The following is a 15975-nucleotide window of genomic DNA, read 5'->3' as shown; positions in this document are numbered from 1 at the left end:
GCCGGGAGCAGGACCTTCCCCTCTCCACGGTACAGGTGGAGGCCCAGGCTGCCTTTTATGGCCTCCGAGCTGTCCACAGGAGATGGATTTAGGAGCAGCTGACTGCTCCCCTCCCCCAGAACAGCCAAGTAATTGAAGAAAACATGAATGTCAATGATGCATTTAGCATTTGGAAGTTAGGGGGTGATTAATATGTTGTAAGTTGTATATTAACACCTTCACGGTGGCATAATGAAGACAAAATATATACTTAGAGATGAGATGGTTTATTCTTGTGTTCAGCACTCCTGGATCCCAGTGCCTTAAGCCTGAGAAAACACGGTGTTGCTGTGTGTGCGCGTGGGAGGGAGTGGGTAGAGGGACAGCTTTCTGGCAGAATGGGTCCTGCTAGTGAGCTGTCCCTGCCCCCTGTCTCTCACCTAGCCCAGCAACTGGGAGCTGGGCGTGGAGGGCAGGAGCATGGCAGCAGAGACCTGGGGCAGCGGGGGAGGGGGGGGAGACTAGATGGGAGAGAACACTGTCCTTGAGGAGCAGCATGCCCAGAAGACAATGCAGCCTGTCCTTCGTGCCTCGTGGAGTGGACTCTAAGTCTTTGAAGGAGCAAATGGACAGGGTGCTATCTTCAGACTGCACCACCTCAGAGAGGGTGAAGTGAGGGAAGATGAAGGACATGGGAACCCCCTGGGGCATCTTGAGCCTCAGGGACTTTGGGGGTTTGCACCCCCTGCTCTGAGGTGGTCTCCTCTCCTGGATGGGGGATCCTTGCTAAGTCACCGGCTGGCCCATGTGAGACACGTTGATGGGACATTCTGACTAGCTTCTTGTCCCCTGCTGATGCCGCGGTGGGGCCTTTTTGACAAGAGCCAGAGGTGGAGAATGTCAGAGCAGGAAGTCTCGAAAGAGCCTTTAGTCCGTGTCTCATGGTTGACCCTTGGAAATGAGGCACAGCTTCAGGCAGAACCGGGTGGCCCCCCTTGCTTGCTCCTCCGGGATTCTAGACCACAGTGCCGAGACTGGAGCCTGGGACCCCTTGACCGGGTCACTCTTTTGGCTGTGTGGACCTGTGGACTGCTCAGTTATCCAGGAGGCCGGGGAGGAATTCGTTCCTGACCTCCTCCCACCCTGCTCCCCCCGCCCCCTACCGCCCAAATTCCAAAGTGTGGATCAGTAGGTGGAACAGGGGTGGATTTGAATCTCAGCGTGACCACCTGCTGGTTGTATGGCCATGGGAAAGTCATTTCCTTTCTCTCCCGTTTATCCAACGGGATAATAATATTTAAGATGTAGTGCCGTGGTAAGGATCACTTGTTTCCCTCCATGCTCAAACGTGATTAGAATCGATGCGTTCGTGTGTACGTGTGCGAGGGTGTGCATGGAATGCCAAGTACCGTTTGCCACAAAAGGGAGGCCCCCCCTAAACCGATGGTACTGATGGTGCATTCTAATTCTTGGTATTGTTGTCATCATCGTTCGCTTTCATGGCTATCGTGGCTACACAGCGGCCTGCTCCCTGTGATTCAGGATTCAGCTTAGTCATGTCCTCTGGGCCTGTCGCCTTGCCGCCCACCCCTGGAGTCTGGAGTTTTCACGCTCGTGAGTGTAGTTCAAGCGTTTATCCATCCGTCCTGTCACCAGAGTCTGCTTGTCTCTTCCCCCATCTGACTGTAAGCTCGGTGAGGGCAGAGACTGTGCCTCGTTCTCCCCGGCATCCTCAGTATCATCCTTCGGCAAATGTTCAGTGAATGAATGAGGGCTCTAACCCCAGGCCTGGTGAGCACAGCATGGAATGACGCCAGTGGGCATGAACGTACCAGCTTCTCCTTTTCTGAGATTCATCCTACGTCCTTTTATGCTACGCAGGGAACAGTGTGCTTTTGGGTTACAGGATCCCCTCGTAGTGATGGGGAGCCTGAGACTCGGCTTACCTCTTTATATGGCCAGTCGTGACATTAGCCTGCTCCTTTCGCAAGACCTTCCCTGCTCGTTCCGTCTTGTCTGTACAGACTCCCTGCTCATTCCGTCTTTTCTGTACACACTCCCAGGGTGCATGGTTCATTCTTCTTCTGACATACTTGTCATTCTACTTTGTCCTCTATTCACTTGCTTACGTAGCCTATTTCCCCCAGGTTCTTTGGGGATATACCCCATCTCTATCCCTATCGGACACCTCTCACCACTTTGAACTATCAGGGTGTTTGTAGTAAACTCTACTGTGAGTATTATATAAATGGTATTTCATTGAATGAATGAATGAACGAATGAATGATTCTTAGATTTCTAGTGCAGGAGCCCGTCCACCTCTTACCTAATTTTTTGTGATGCTAATTTTCTTACTCATCCAGGGTTCGAAGCTCTCAGAAAGAAAGGATCTTTTGAATTATTTCTGTGTCCTCACAGTACTGGGCAAATAATGTTTAATGGGTAATTAGTTACTCATTGATTTCCTCAGATTATCTGTCCTATTAAGACTTTTGAAGAAAAAAAAAATCTTATTAGCCTTGTTAAGGGATGACAGCATTTGGGAGAATTGACTGAGCCTGAGTCCCAATGATGAAACATATGGCACATGGGATTCAGCATGACGGGTGGAAATCCTAAGAGTTTTTTTCATCGTTTCCTGACAGGCCCCGATTCCATTAATGAAGGCAAAAGATCTCAGTTAAAGGGAATGGTTAGACTTGACAATAGAAGCTGTAAATGCATCTCTCAATAACGACTTGGTTAATTGAGCTCGTGGTGGAGGGTAACTGGTGCTGGGGCTTCCCCTGTGACATCTGTCAATGAAAGAGAGGCTCTCTGCTCGCTCCGGGCCAGGCGGAGACCACCCCACGGCTCTGAGCTGCCAGTGTGCGTGGGGTCCTGAGCTAGGGGTCCTAGTGGGCCTGGGGAAAGAGAAATGACCATTGTCAACTTAGAGTCCGGGGAGGACGCAATCACAAGATGTGAATCGGAGGGTCACGTCTTGTGTCTGTGTCTGAAAAAAACAGTTCAAAACAGTCCCACACTTGGGAAGTAGAGCTCGGTGTGTGAATGGTGGGGATGTTGGGGTGAACAGTCATTCAGGGCCAGAAGGGCTGTTCTCTGCCAGGTCATCTCGGAGTGTGAAATCATGGGAGTGATAACTGTCTGTACGCAGTCGTGGTTAGAGCGCGGGTTCTGGAGGCTAGAGAGACTTAAGCCTGTGGCTGAGCCCAGCCACTTCCCAGCTGCTTCGCCTCGGGTCAGTCACTTACTCCCTGTGTTTCTTCCTCTCTCGTGTGGGGTAACATAGTAATTGCAGGCACACCTCGTTTTACTGTGCTTCGCTTCATTGCACTTTGAGGATATTGTGGGGTTTTTGTTGTTGTTTTGTTTTGTTTTGTTTTAACAAATGGAAGGTTTGTAGCCACCGTGCATGGACCAAGTCTCGTGGTACCGTTCTTCCAACAGTATTTGCTCACGCTGTGTCTCTGTGTCTCCTTCTGGTAATTCTCACAATATTTCAAATTTTTTATTATTATTACATTTTATTTATGGTGATCTGTGATCAGTGATTACAACTCCCTGAAAGCTCAGATTATGGATAACACATGGTTTTAACCATAAAATATTTTTAAATTTAGGTATGGACACTGTATTTTATTTTATTATTATTATTATTTTTTAAAAAAGATTTTATTTATTTATTTGAGAGAGAGAATGAGATAGAGAGAGAGCATGAGAGGGGGGAGGGTCAGAGGGAGAAGCAGGCTCCCTGCCGAGCAGGGAGCCCGATGCGGGACTCGATCCGGGACTCCAGGATCATGACCTGAGCCGAAGGCAGTCGCTTACCCGACTGAGCCACCCAGGCGCCCCTTTATTATTATTTTTAAAGATTTTATTTATTTACTTGAGAGAGAGAGAGAATGAGAGAGAGCACATGAGAGTGGGGAGGGTCAGAGGGAGAAGCAGGCTCCCCGCTGAGCAGGGAGTGCGATGCGGGACTCGATCCCGGGACTCCAGGATCATGACCTGAGCCGAAGGCAGTCGCTCAACCAACTGAGCCACCCAGGCGCCCCTTTATTATTTTTTTTAAAGATTTTATTTATTTATTTATTTGAGAGAGAGAATGAGATAGAGAGAGCATGAGAGGGGAGAGGGTCAGAGGGAGAAGCAGATTCCCCGCTGAGTGGGGAGCCCGATGCGGGGACTCGATCCTGAGACTCCGGGATCATGACCTGAGCCGAAGGCAGCCGCTTAACCAACTGAGCCACCCTGGCGCCCCCGGATACTGTCTTTTAGACATAACGCTCTCGTGCACTTGACAGACTACTATAGGATAGTGTAAACCATGACTTTTATGTAGACTGGGAAACCAGAAATTCAAATTGGCTTGTTGCTTTATTGTGATAGTCACTTTAGTGTGGGGGTCTGGAAACGCACCTGCTGTATCTCTGAGGGATGTCTGTGTTTCTCTGCGTTTTGTAGAAGGAGACGTGTCTCCCCACCTGGGACTAGAACCCGGGTGTAGTTAATTCATGTCTTACGCTTTCCACACAAGACAGCCAAAGGAAAGGGGACTGTGTCTGTTTAATTAGCTAGTGTTTGTAAGAGCTTTGGAGATACAAAGCTCTTGATAAGAGCTAATCCTCTTAATCTTTGTAGGGCTAACGTGTGAATGAAATACACAAGGCTATTTGCCCCGGGGGAGGGGACCAGGAGCGCAGGGCAGCCCAGAGAGTGAGAGAGGGAGGGAGGGAGGGAGGGAGGGAGGATGTGTACATGCATTTGCCCACGCACACACGTTGGTATGTCTGAGTGCATGTACCTGTTGTTTATTCTCGCCTTGAGGGCACAGCAGAAATGATGGATGGGGAATAATGTATCACATGGGATTTGGGGGAATTGTCTTCCATGTCTTTCTATCACAGAAATTCTGATTCTATCCTTGGTTGGCAGGCGACCCAGGACTGGGGACAGGGAAGCTCCTAAGTTCTGAATGCACCTCTATGTGGTCCAAGGGAATGATCTCAGAGCCTGGTGCAGGGTTGGCTTTCTGCATGCCCCCCACTCATTGTCTCAGGATGTCTGGAGAACTTAAGAATTGCCCTGATGAATCCCTCTGGCAACGTTGCCAGCCATGCTGTAGCCTGGAAGTGGGGAATCCGTGAATGCTCTGGTCTGCTTTGATTCACAATCTTTTCTCCCAGGGGTCAGTTTCGGTCTTAGTTATCGGTGGGTTCACCCTCTCCTCTGTTTCCTCCTCCTCTCCCTAAGAAGCCTCTGCCCACATCCTTGCTAGCTTCCTTCTTCCTTCCTTCCCCCTTTCCTCTGCTAGGGGATGAGAACAGACCCCCATCATCACGGGGCCTGGCCCACACCCTGTGCTAGACTTGCTCCCCCAGAAGCAGAGCTGGTGTAAAGATGTAAGTGCAGGTGGTTACTTGGGACATGATCCCAGGAAACAGTCATTTGCCTGAGAAACAAGATAGCAGAGAGAGAGAGCAGACAATAAAGCAGTTACAGGTTATCACCATGGGCACCCAGCGCCCAGTCCACTGGGTGTATGAGAGAGAGAGCAGAGCAATGGGCAGGGTATCCTGATGGCCACTGGCTGCACACTGTAGCATTGGGGTCTGCCTACGTACATGGGCTGCATGGGCTCCAGAGACCAGATGGTTCTCAAGTGAGCTGCCCATGCCCACAGCTGGGAGGCCTCTGATCTTTGGATCGCTGAGTGTGAGGGGCAGTGGGCAGGGCCCCACGGCTTCTCCTGGCCATTCTGAACTGAGCTGCAGACCAGACCCATGCTTGGCCCACGGGGGTGAGGGTAGTTCCCATGGCCATAAACTGCTCGCTTGTGGGTGCCAGCTAATCTCTAGGTTTAGGAGCATTTCTACAATTTTTGTTGCCTGAAGAGCCTGGCAGTGATCTGGCTTATGAAAACTACAAACAAGTCGTCATCCCTCCAGGGGTTCCTGGGTGCCAGACGCCGTGTCAAGGGATTTTCCTGCGTACCTTATCTTAGTTCTCACGGTATCCCATGAAACAGGTCTTGTGATGCTTATTTTCCATTTGAGGTGACTGAGGTGTGGTGGTTCAGGGATTTGCCCCCGTTCACACTGCTTGGAAGAGGCAGATGAGGGACTCTAACCAGGCCCTTGGTCCCACCCTGCACGGTCCTTCCACCTCATCTCAGGCTCTGGGAGCTGGTGTATGCCCGGGGGTGGGCCACGTCTGCGGGCCTCCTTGTGCAGACACCTAGATGAGATGGAATTCATCTAAAAGCCCATTAATTAACCACTGGATTATGGATTGATTGGTACGTGCCCCTGGAGGGACGGCAACTGCCTTTAAACCAGGCCCTGAGGAATGGCCCAGCCTCTGGCCCTTTGATGAATTTATCTCTACCTGGCAGGGCCTGGCAGCTACCTGGGCCCCCTTTCTCCTCCAGTCCAGGAAGCCCAGCCATACCAGCTTCTGCTTGTCACTCCCTTTGTCCCGGGGAGCCCCTGGAGACCTCTCAGGAACACATTCTACCTATTGGGCCTGGCTGGCACTCTCAGCCCCCAGGGCCTGCTACAGTGACTCTGCCATCAGGCTTCAGGATTGTAGCTCACGGACAGGGGACCCCAGGGTCCTCTTTAATTGGGTGCTCAGTTTTCATTTGAATCATACAGCTGAGGAGCCCTGGAATAGGAGATCTTGATTTAAATCCCACTAATTGCTTGTATGTCCTTGTACTTCTCTTCTCTGGGCCCTAGTTTCTTCATAAGTAATGGAATCTGGTATCTCTTCTAGCGCTCAGATCCCAGGAGTCGGGGAGACGTGGGATGTGACTGGGTTACACAGAGGGAGGCGGGTTAATAGCTGATTTTAGATGCAGGTCTCCCTTGGGTCACAGCCATCTGTCAGCTGATAGTTCAAGCACCCAGGATCCTTAGAACAGTCCCAGAGACCTTGGATCCCGCCTGTCCTAGGAGCTTGAAAAAACTGCTGGCCATCGATCTTCATGGGGATAAGGGGCAGAGGGAAAATGTGGAGACCTGTGCATGTGTAGAGTAGTTGGGGAGGAGAAGGTCTGTGGACACAGCCAGATTTGAGCCACTGGAATGTGGGCCAGCTCCAGGAAAGGAGGGGCTGGCGGAATGGACCAAGACATGATGGATTGTACCCGCTGGCTTCTGGGTCAGTAACCCCTTCAATGAGGGATCCCCAGGTACAGCTTAGCCAGAGCTCAGTCATAAAGACAGCACTGGAGAACAGAGCTTGCATAAGGGGGTCCCGAGGAAGAGCCCATTAGATTGTTTTTTCAAACTGGCTATGAGAGACATGGCCCTCAAGGAGCCATTATGAGCTCTCTCTCCCATCAGATGGAAGCTGGCTACTTCATTCCAGAAGATCTGACCCTAAGCTGTTCAGCCATGGTGGATGGAATTGGAGGTTGGCCCCTATGGAGCCTCAGCCTGAGGGCACGGGGCTCAGCTAGCATGCCTGAGTGTCTTCTTCAGCTCCCCAGCCTGCCCTCAACCCAGCCCTCTCTGCCCATAGTCTCTGCTTTCCCAAAGAAGACCGAAACATTAACCAAGCACCTGTTAGGGGCCTGGCACTGTGCGAGGCTCTGGGGGAGCCCAAGGTAGATCAGACAGAGACCCTTCCCTCAAGGGGCTTAGCTCCTATGGGTAGAGACAGGACATGTGTAAGTGTTCCCGGCCCCCATGGAAGATGAATACAGAAGAGAAGAGAGTGCCACGGACTGGGATATAGGTGAAAATTCCCCAGGATTTACCCAGGTGAGGGAGAGGCAGGGGTGGGGGTTCCTCTCTAGTGCAACTGCAGAAGCAAAGTCCTGATGGCAGGATTTCGTCCCTGCCCATCTTGGATGAACTGGGGGGAATGAGGCTAGGTCTGGAACAAGCATCTGGGAACAGTGAGCAACTCTGGCCCGTGTTCTAGATGGGAGGCAGAGCCTTGAGTGGGCAGGAGAAGGACTGGAGATGGACAAGCACGAGCCACTGACCCCTGCCCAAGGATGGTCAGAGACCCAAGGCCAGCAGGTAAAGCCAAGTGGATAGCTTGAGGGAGCAGACAGATAGCAGACATGGGGTCGGACTGCTCGGAGTTTTACCAGATAACCCTCTGCCCCAGGCAGTGAACCAAGGAGCTTCTCTTATTCTGAACAAGCCTGAGATACACTGTGATGACCTGGGCAAGTGATTCCAGTACCCCCCACCGCATCAGGCCATTTTTATAGGGCTCTGGGGTTCCTTGAAGGCTCCTCTCAGCCTCCATGAGATGGGTCAGGAGGGGTTCCAGGGGTGGTCGTAAACAAGTGTGGCTGGAGCAGAAAGTTCACCTAGGACAGAGATTCTCACTGACCACTTTCTCTGAGCCCCTTGAATGTTGGTGAAATGTTACGTATATGTAGTGATGTGTGTTTTTTTGGAAGAGAGTCTGAAACTTTCAATCAGATTCTCAGAACGGCCTTTCCCTCCCCTCAACAGCTAAGGTTTAGAACCTCAATAAGCTCCGTGAGAACCTCTCTCTGTCCACCTTGCTCTCCCCTGTATTCCCAGACCTAGCTCAGCCCCCAAGCTTGTGTGGGCTGCTACAACAAAATACCATAGACTAGGGGGCTTATAAACAATAGGCATTTATTCCTCACAGTTCTGGAGCCTGGCAGTCCAAGGTCAAGGCGGCAGCAAGTTCAGTAGACCCATCTTTCCCCTACAGTCTCACATGGTGGAAGGGCCAAGGGAGCTCTCTGGAGCCTCCATAGTGGGTCTGATCCCATCCATGGGGGCTCCACTCTCATGACCTCATCACCCCCCAAAGCCTCCCCCTTCCTAATACCATCGCATTGGGGGTTAAGATTTCAACATAAGAGTTTTGGGGGGATACATTCAGTTTATAGCAGTGCTTGATAATGGTTGGATGACTAGATGATTCAAAGGAATTATCGTTCCTTTGGACGGGGAAAGAAAGCATCTAATGCAGACGTTCCCAGCCCTGTGGAAAACTTCTTGTTCAATTTATTTAATAAGTGTCTCTTTAGCTCTTGCCATGTGCCAAGTATTACAGTATTGTTATTGCTACAGTGGTTCTTTCTAGCAGCCCCCTTTTACTGGGCATCCGTGATGTGCCAGGCATTGTGCTAAGCCCTTTACAAGCATGATCTCCTTAATCCTTACGATAGTCCAGCGAAATAGACATCATTACCCCTCTTTTACAAATGAGGCTCCGACCACAGTTAAGTCACTTGCCCAAGATCACGCAGCCAGTAAGTAGAAAAGCTCGAATTCCAGCCCAACTTTGCCTGACCCCAAAACCTGGATCCTCAGCCATTATTTCAGGGCTCGGAGACTCAGGGCTGAGAAAGAGGATTCCTTTAGCCTTGTCCCTGTTGCCCCAGATTGGCTGAATTCTCTTTGGCTGAGTGATGTCATGGAGCAGTCTACACAGCCTGCCTGGCCCAAAGCCCTTGGCAGCTAGGAAAGGAACACGATCACTCTCAGTCCCGGGTGAGGTCAGGAGTGTTGCCAGGGCTCCACGGTGAGTCTGGAGGATTGGCGGGTGATCCTCAGAATCCTCTCTCCAGTCGGGCCTTTTTCACAGTCCATCCTGTTGTCTCCGGTTAGCTGGCTGCTTGGACGCCTGCAGGCTCTCCTGCTAGACAGGATCAGGGGATCAGGCACTTGGAGCTGTCAGGGAGAAATATTGGAATCATTTGAACAGGTAATCATAGGATATTGTGAGCTTGTTCAGTGCAAGGAAAGCTCATTGGCGCAGAAACCCTCTCCTGGATAATCAATGGACATGGCATCTAAGGGATTTCCTATGGGTTGGACACAGAGGAGGCTTGTGTAGGGCCCTGCTAGTGGGACAAAGGCCTGGGCTGGAAAGAGGCCTGTAGGAGTGGTAGCCACGGTGTCCTAGGGGCAAATAAGAGGTTAAGGGAGTTGGAGTTATCGTGCCTTTGCCTTAGGAGTTCAAAGACTAAGATCCAGTCCCATCATGGTCATTTTACTAACCACGTCACCTTGGTCAAGTCAATGTTCTTTGGGCCTCAGTTTCCCCCTCGCTGAAATGAAGGGGCATGCTTGCATGATTTAGTCCATTCACTCTACAATTCTGCCATCCCTTGAGGCTTCTCAGCTAGAGCAGCAAAGGGCCTTTGTGATAATTAACATGGCATGGGGTATGGCTTGTGCCTGACTCCCCATGTGTCTGGTATCATCAGCGTTATTATTAACCATAACAACAAATATGCGACTACTAACATTCCTTGAGGATGAGGTATGTGGTGGGCCCTGTGGGAAGTGCATGATTTCATATCATCCTCACAGCCCTTATTCTAGAGTGCAGGGGGGTAAGTGACTTGCCCCAGGCCACATAGCCTGTAGGGGACAGAAGTGAGTTATTTGTCTGCACTTTGACTCCAAAGCCCAGGATCTCAGCCACTGGGCCAGTTTTTCAATCTTCCTGAACACGATCCACAGCAAGAACTACGTTTCAGAGCCCAACCCAGAGGACCCACGGATAGATGTATTATTGAGCTGAGCTGCTATGTCTGTGTGTTCTGGCAGTCCTACCTCCCCTGCTCTTGGCTTTCTCTTTTTGGCTTTCATTATTGTATTAGTTTCTTGTGGATGCTGTAACAAATGACCACAAACTGGGTGGCTTAAGACAGTAGAAGTTTAGGGCGCCTGGGTGGCCCAGATGGTTAAGCGTCTGCCTTCGGCTCAGGTCATGATCCCGGGGTCCTGGGATCGAGCCCCGCGTCGGGCTCCCTGCTCCGTCGGAAGCCTGCTTCTCCCTCTGCCTCTGCCTCTGCCTCTCTCTCTCTCTCTCTCTCATGAATAAATAAATAAAACATTAAAAAAAAAAGACAGAAGTTTATTCTGTCGCAGTTCTTGAGGCTGGAGTTGTCAGAATGTGCTCCTTCCAAAGGCTCGAGGGGAGAATCTGTTCCATGCCTCTCTTCCAGCTTCTGGGGGCTTCAGGCCGTCGTTGGCTTTTGACTGCATCCCTCCAGTCTGCATGGTCACACCGTCCCCCGCGTGTCTGTCTCCTCTGGATACAGGTGATTACATTCAGGGCCCACCTAATAGCCCAGGGTCAGCCTTCTTTTCAAGATCTTTAACTGAATGAAACCATTTGCCATATAAGGTAATATCCCCAGATTCCAAGGATTAGGACATGGACTTAGGTTTTGGGGGACCCCCTTTTATCTCACTACAGCTATGGACTCGTGAATGGTTCAGTGTATCTCCATCAGTTATCCTCACTCTTCTTCTTGAAGCTCAAATTGTCCCATCCTCAGCTAGTGGGAGCCCCTTCCGGTCAGCCCCTTGCTCATTAGGACCCCAAACTAATATAACACTGTATGTTAATTATACAGGACTTTAAAAAAGATCAATTAAAAAATTTACAAAATTAAAAAAAAAATTGGATAGGACCTCCTTAGTCTAGGAACAATTCCTTGGCCTCTGGCACAAACTGTCATAGGCTTACCTGGGCATTCCTGGCCTCTGACCAGGTCTTTGTCCAGGTGGCCCTGATTTCTTTCTGTAGTGAGCAGTATTTCTCTTGCAATACAGTTCATTCTATGCCATTAAAAAAGATATACTGATTGCAATCTAATATTTAAATGATTTCAGAGACCCGCAGTTTGAAAATCACTGTGGTGGGCTATTCTGCCTTTCTTTGCCCTTCCAACAGATTTTAGGAACTTCTATCCCGTTTGAATGTGAGGTACCCCAAAGGCAGGACCAGATCTCCATTCACTGGCTCTCCCTTGGCCCCAGGACAGGGTTTGTGTCTGGCTCCTGGCCAACAGCCCCCCCCTTCCCCTCCCTCTCCTCCCCCTTCCCCTCCCCTTCCTCTCCCCTGCCCCCTCCTGCCCTCCTTTCCTTTGCCCCTCCCCCTCCCTCCTCCCCCTTTGCCCCTCCCCCTCCCTCCTCCCCCTTCCCCCTCCCCCTCCCTCCTCCCCCTTCCCCCTCCCCCTCCCTCCTCCCCCTTCCCCCTCCCCCTCCCTCCTCCCCCTTCCCCCTCCCCCTCCCTCCTCCCCCTCCCTCCTCCCCCTTCCCCCTCCTCCCCCCTCCTCCCCCCTCCCCCTCCTCCCCCCTCCTCCCCCTTCTCCCTCCTCCCCCTTCCCCACCCTTCTACATCACCATAGGGCCTCTGATTTGCCATTCTAAGAGGCTAATGTGAAAATTGCTCACAGATGGTACAAACAATGTGGAAAAGAGCCTCTCTCTTCATTAGAGCAACACAGATAGTGTTTTTAAATGATTAAATTGTTATCGAAATAATTATGCCGAAATCCAAACATCTCAATGTCCTGCTCCAGCCTCTCATCAATGGCTCCCGAGGCCCCCATGGGGGTTCTCCGGAAGCAACACCTCCAGAGAACCCAAGGATGGGCTGCCCAGTCCTTTCTGTGGCCTTCAGTGTGGGACCCCACATGGACGGAAATCCGGGCTGAGGGGTTGTCTCCCCTGCAGCCCCTCACCTGTGACCAGGTGCCACCAGACCGGGCTCTAGCAAACTTTTGTCTTCAGTGGCCACCCCTCCCTCAGCAGTCTCCTCCTTGCCCCACACCCAGGCTCTGAGCTCTAAATTAGCCCACAGGCCCTCCTGGAGGGCTGGTCCTGTCTACCCCTCTGTGCTGACCACCCTGGCTTCTAGAATTCATGGTTCTCTCAGCGCCCTCTCTGGAGTCAGAGGGCTCAGAGCAAGGAAAGGAAACTGGGTGAAGTCCTTCACAGGACACACACTTGATCTCTTACCCTCCCCAGAGTATTTGCATTTTTGGAGTGTCTTGGGGATCGCTGGCATTTCAGCCCTCCCTCCTTACCCATTAGTGCCTAGGTTGGTAGGGGGGACTCTCAGGTCTTCCTTCCAGGACTGGGAACCGCCTTCGCTTCCCCTCTTGCCCGCCAGTCCCCACCCCACCTGCTGTCCCGGAAGGAAAGCTCAGAAAACCGCACAAAAAAAGACAGATTCAAGCATCCGGTGATCTGAGGGGGAGGCCATGGGGTGGAAGAGAGACTTAGGTAAGGTGAAATGCACCCGTGTTAAAAAGTAAAGACTAGCCATCAGGAGACTGCCTGGCATTAAACAAATATTTAGAAATAGATTTTAATTTCACAGTGCGGTCAGCTGGGAAAGAGATCAAGACGGAGGGCAATAAAGAAGGGAATGGTCCAGGAGCAGCTGGGAGGGAAAGAGGAGGGGGGGGAGGCCTAGAGAGAAGTGGGTTAATTATTAACAGACTGCTTCTTTTTAGGTTAGGAATTCAGTGTTAACTGCTGCTTGTCACTAACGTTGGAAATGCTGATGGGTCAGCTCTTTAGCTGTTCTTTTTTTTTTTTTAAAGATTTTATTTATTTATTTGACAGAGAGACACAGCAAGAGAGGGAACACAAGCAGGGGGAGTGGGAGAGGGAGAAGCAGGCTTCCCGCCGAGTAGGGAGCCCGATGTGGGGCTCGATCCCAGGATTCTGGGATCATGACCTGAGCCAAAGGCAGACGCTTAACGACTAAGCCACCCAGGTGCCCCTAGCTGTTCTTTCTTTTTAGATCTTTCTGTCCCCCCCCCCCCCCCTTTTAATAGCGACAGCTCCATCTGTCCAGTAGAGGAAACATTTTGGTCTGGGTTTCAGTGGACAGAAGTCCGACCTGGCTTGTATATTCTTCTCGTCCTCAGTTCTAAGCAAGAGTGCCAGAGATACGGTATCTACGGTGTGTTTGGTGGGAGGTGGGTGGACAGACAGGTGAATCAGCACTTCCAGGTAGAATTGTCATGTTGGGGGACCAACTGGTCAGCAGGGGGAGACCGGCCTATAGGGGTGTGGGGAGGTGTCAGTGGGGGCCACCCTGACCCGCCCCAGGCTCTGATGGACAGACACTGCTCCATCCTTCTTCCATTCAGATTCTACATCTGATCAAGGGCCCTGACACAATATTTGAAGAAATATGAAAAGCCAAGTTCATCTGCCAGGATAGAATTACATTAAGGAGGATGAAATGAAAGGCTTTTCATGGAAAGAGATCTCTAGGATAATTTGAGGGAAGACTTTAATTATTTCAGAGTGCCCCCCGAAAAGAAGCTTTAAAAAAGAATTCATTTGGGGGAATCACATAAAAATATCATGTAGGAGTAGCTCTCTGAGTTGTTACAGCTGCTGCTGATCTAGGGCCTGTTGGCAGTCCACAAAAGGGGGTTCCAATTCCCCGCCCTCTCCCCTAGGTGCTGGTGACAGGTGATGCAAGACCCTGCCCCCAGGGGAACAGAGACCAAGTCATGGGAAGTGGGTTTAAATTACTCTGATTAGACACCAGGAAGGACTTTGAAGCCATTTTGCCTGCTTTAATTGACTTGATGTAGATACTTGTTTGGAAGGAAGCTAATGAGTTTCCCCTGCCGTTGGAACACAGAGCAGCAGGTCTTCTGTGGGTTGGGAGGCACCGTCCAGAGGTCGTGTTGTCTCAGGGCCACATAGGGTAGTGGTTCTAGGACCCCGTGTCCTGTGGCCTGAGTACCTTTCCACTGCCAGCCCAGTACTGCTTGCTGGTGCGCTCCTCTCTCAAGCTCCTCTCAAGCCAGGCTTTTCCCAGGGAGCACCGAGCCCCTAAGGACCCCCCAGCGTTCGCTCAGTCCATCCATCCGTCTGAACCCCCATTCGGATCAGATCTCAAGAGTGACCAAGCTGCTGTCCATTCATTGCTCGGCACCCACACAGTCTAGAAAAGCCTCCCACTTCCCTTTCAACCCATTCTTCCTTGTTCAGGGCTTTTCCAGAAGGCTGGTAGAGTCAGCTAGGCAGACCTCGGTAGGGTCAAACAGATGAGAATGTTTGCTAGATAGTCTGCTCTGAAGAAGCACCTGCCTGATGTGATTGGCAGAGAGCCAAGCCTAGCAGTGAGAAACACTGACGGTCAGCACCGCGGTTCCTGATGTGCCACCTGACACCTGGAGGCTCAAGCGACTCTTCTGCCCGAGGCTCCGGGCACACCAGTCAGTGACGCCTGGGAGCAGCCCTGTCCATGCTGATCTGGTCTTGGGAGCCCCTGGGCGGGACCTGGGGGTGCATCTGGGCTTGTATGGTTCAGTGGCCATCTGCATCGTAGTCCAGCTTATTTACTGCCGCATCCCCAAGGACAGAACATAGTAGGTGTTTCGCTCATATTGGTGGGTGAATGAACATTATGGAGCTTAAGTTAATCCAGTTCTTTATTCATCAGAAATCGTAACACTGGCCATTTACTCACAAAACCGACATGAGATGGAAACCTTCGCTCTCTCGGTCTTCCCTGGAGGAGAAGGCGCACATTCTGTGCAGGGAGAGCACTGGACTGAGAGCCATAAAGCTGAGTTCTAGCCCCAGCTCTGCCTTCGTTGGCTTTGTGAACCCCCGTCTCCCTGCCTCTCTGCGGTGGGACAGGCGGGCTCTGCTCCCTCTCTCCAGTTTTAGAGAATCCTCTTCTTCTGTTTCCTGCTCCTAGTCGGCCCTTTGCTTCCCAGAGCCCCAGGCTGGGCGGTGGGATGAGGCCTGCAGGACCAGCTGCACCAAGCCACCTCCCTGTCGTCCTCACCTCCTGCCTGCTTGCTTTGTATAACTGAGGCCCTGTCAGTCCTTCAGTGATCTGCCGTACACAGCCCCAGGGCTGCCCGGCAGCTCCCAAACCCAAGTCACCTCCTGGGGAGAAAGGACACCTGTCCTGAGGGGCAGGCGCTGTTGGAGCCAAGCTATTGTCCTCTCGGCTGCTGGGCTACACGCAGCACGAGCTTGTGGCCTGGGGGCACCTGCTAGAGTTGTGTGTGAGGGCCTGACTAGTCCCTGCTGGAGCAGCTGAGCCAGACAAGCGGAGAGAGGCCCTTAAGAGCGGCCCTCATCAGGCTGCACACTCCCCAATTCCAGCATGAAATCATTCTTCGGGTCATAACATACTCCTTGAAGAATAAATGTCAAGGCATGCTTCAAAGAAGACTCCCGAGCTCGTGTCAGGGTG

The 15975-nt window shown here is 51.5% G+C and overlaps 1 protein-coding gene across 7 annotated transcripts in view; it reads left to right on the top strand.

The window, feature by feature from the left end:
- GRIK4 (glutamate ionotropic receptor kainate type subunit 4) overlaps positions 1-15975 on the top strand; it is a 424832-nt gene that overhangs the window by 82948 nt on the left and 325909 nt on the right. The window lies entirely within an intron of this gene.

This window comes from Mirounga angustirostris, unplaced genomic scaffold (genome assembly GCF_029215605.1).
Source record: "Mirounga angustirostris isolate CCGP_5_RB_7025 unplaced genomic scaffold, mMirAng1.0.hap1 SCAF_13, whole genome shotgun sequence".
NCBI lineage: Eukaryota > Metazoa > Chordata > Mammalia > Carnivora > Phocidae > Mirounga > Mirounga angustirostris.
Note: the sequence above shows the minus strand (reverse complement) of the source record. Positions and strands in the feature narration are given on the sequence as shown.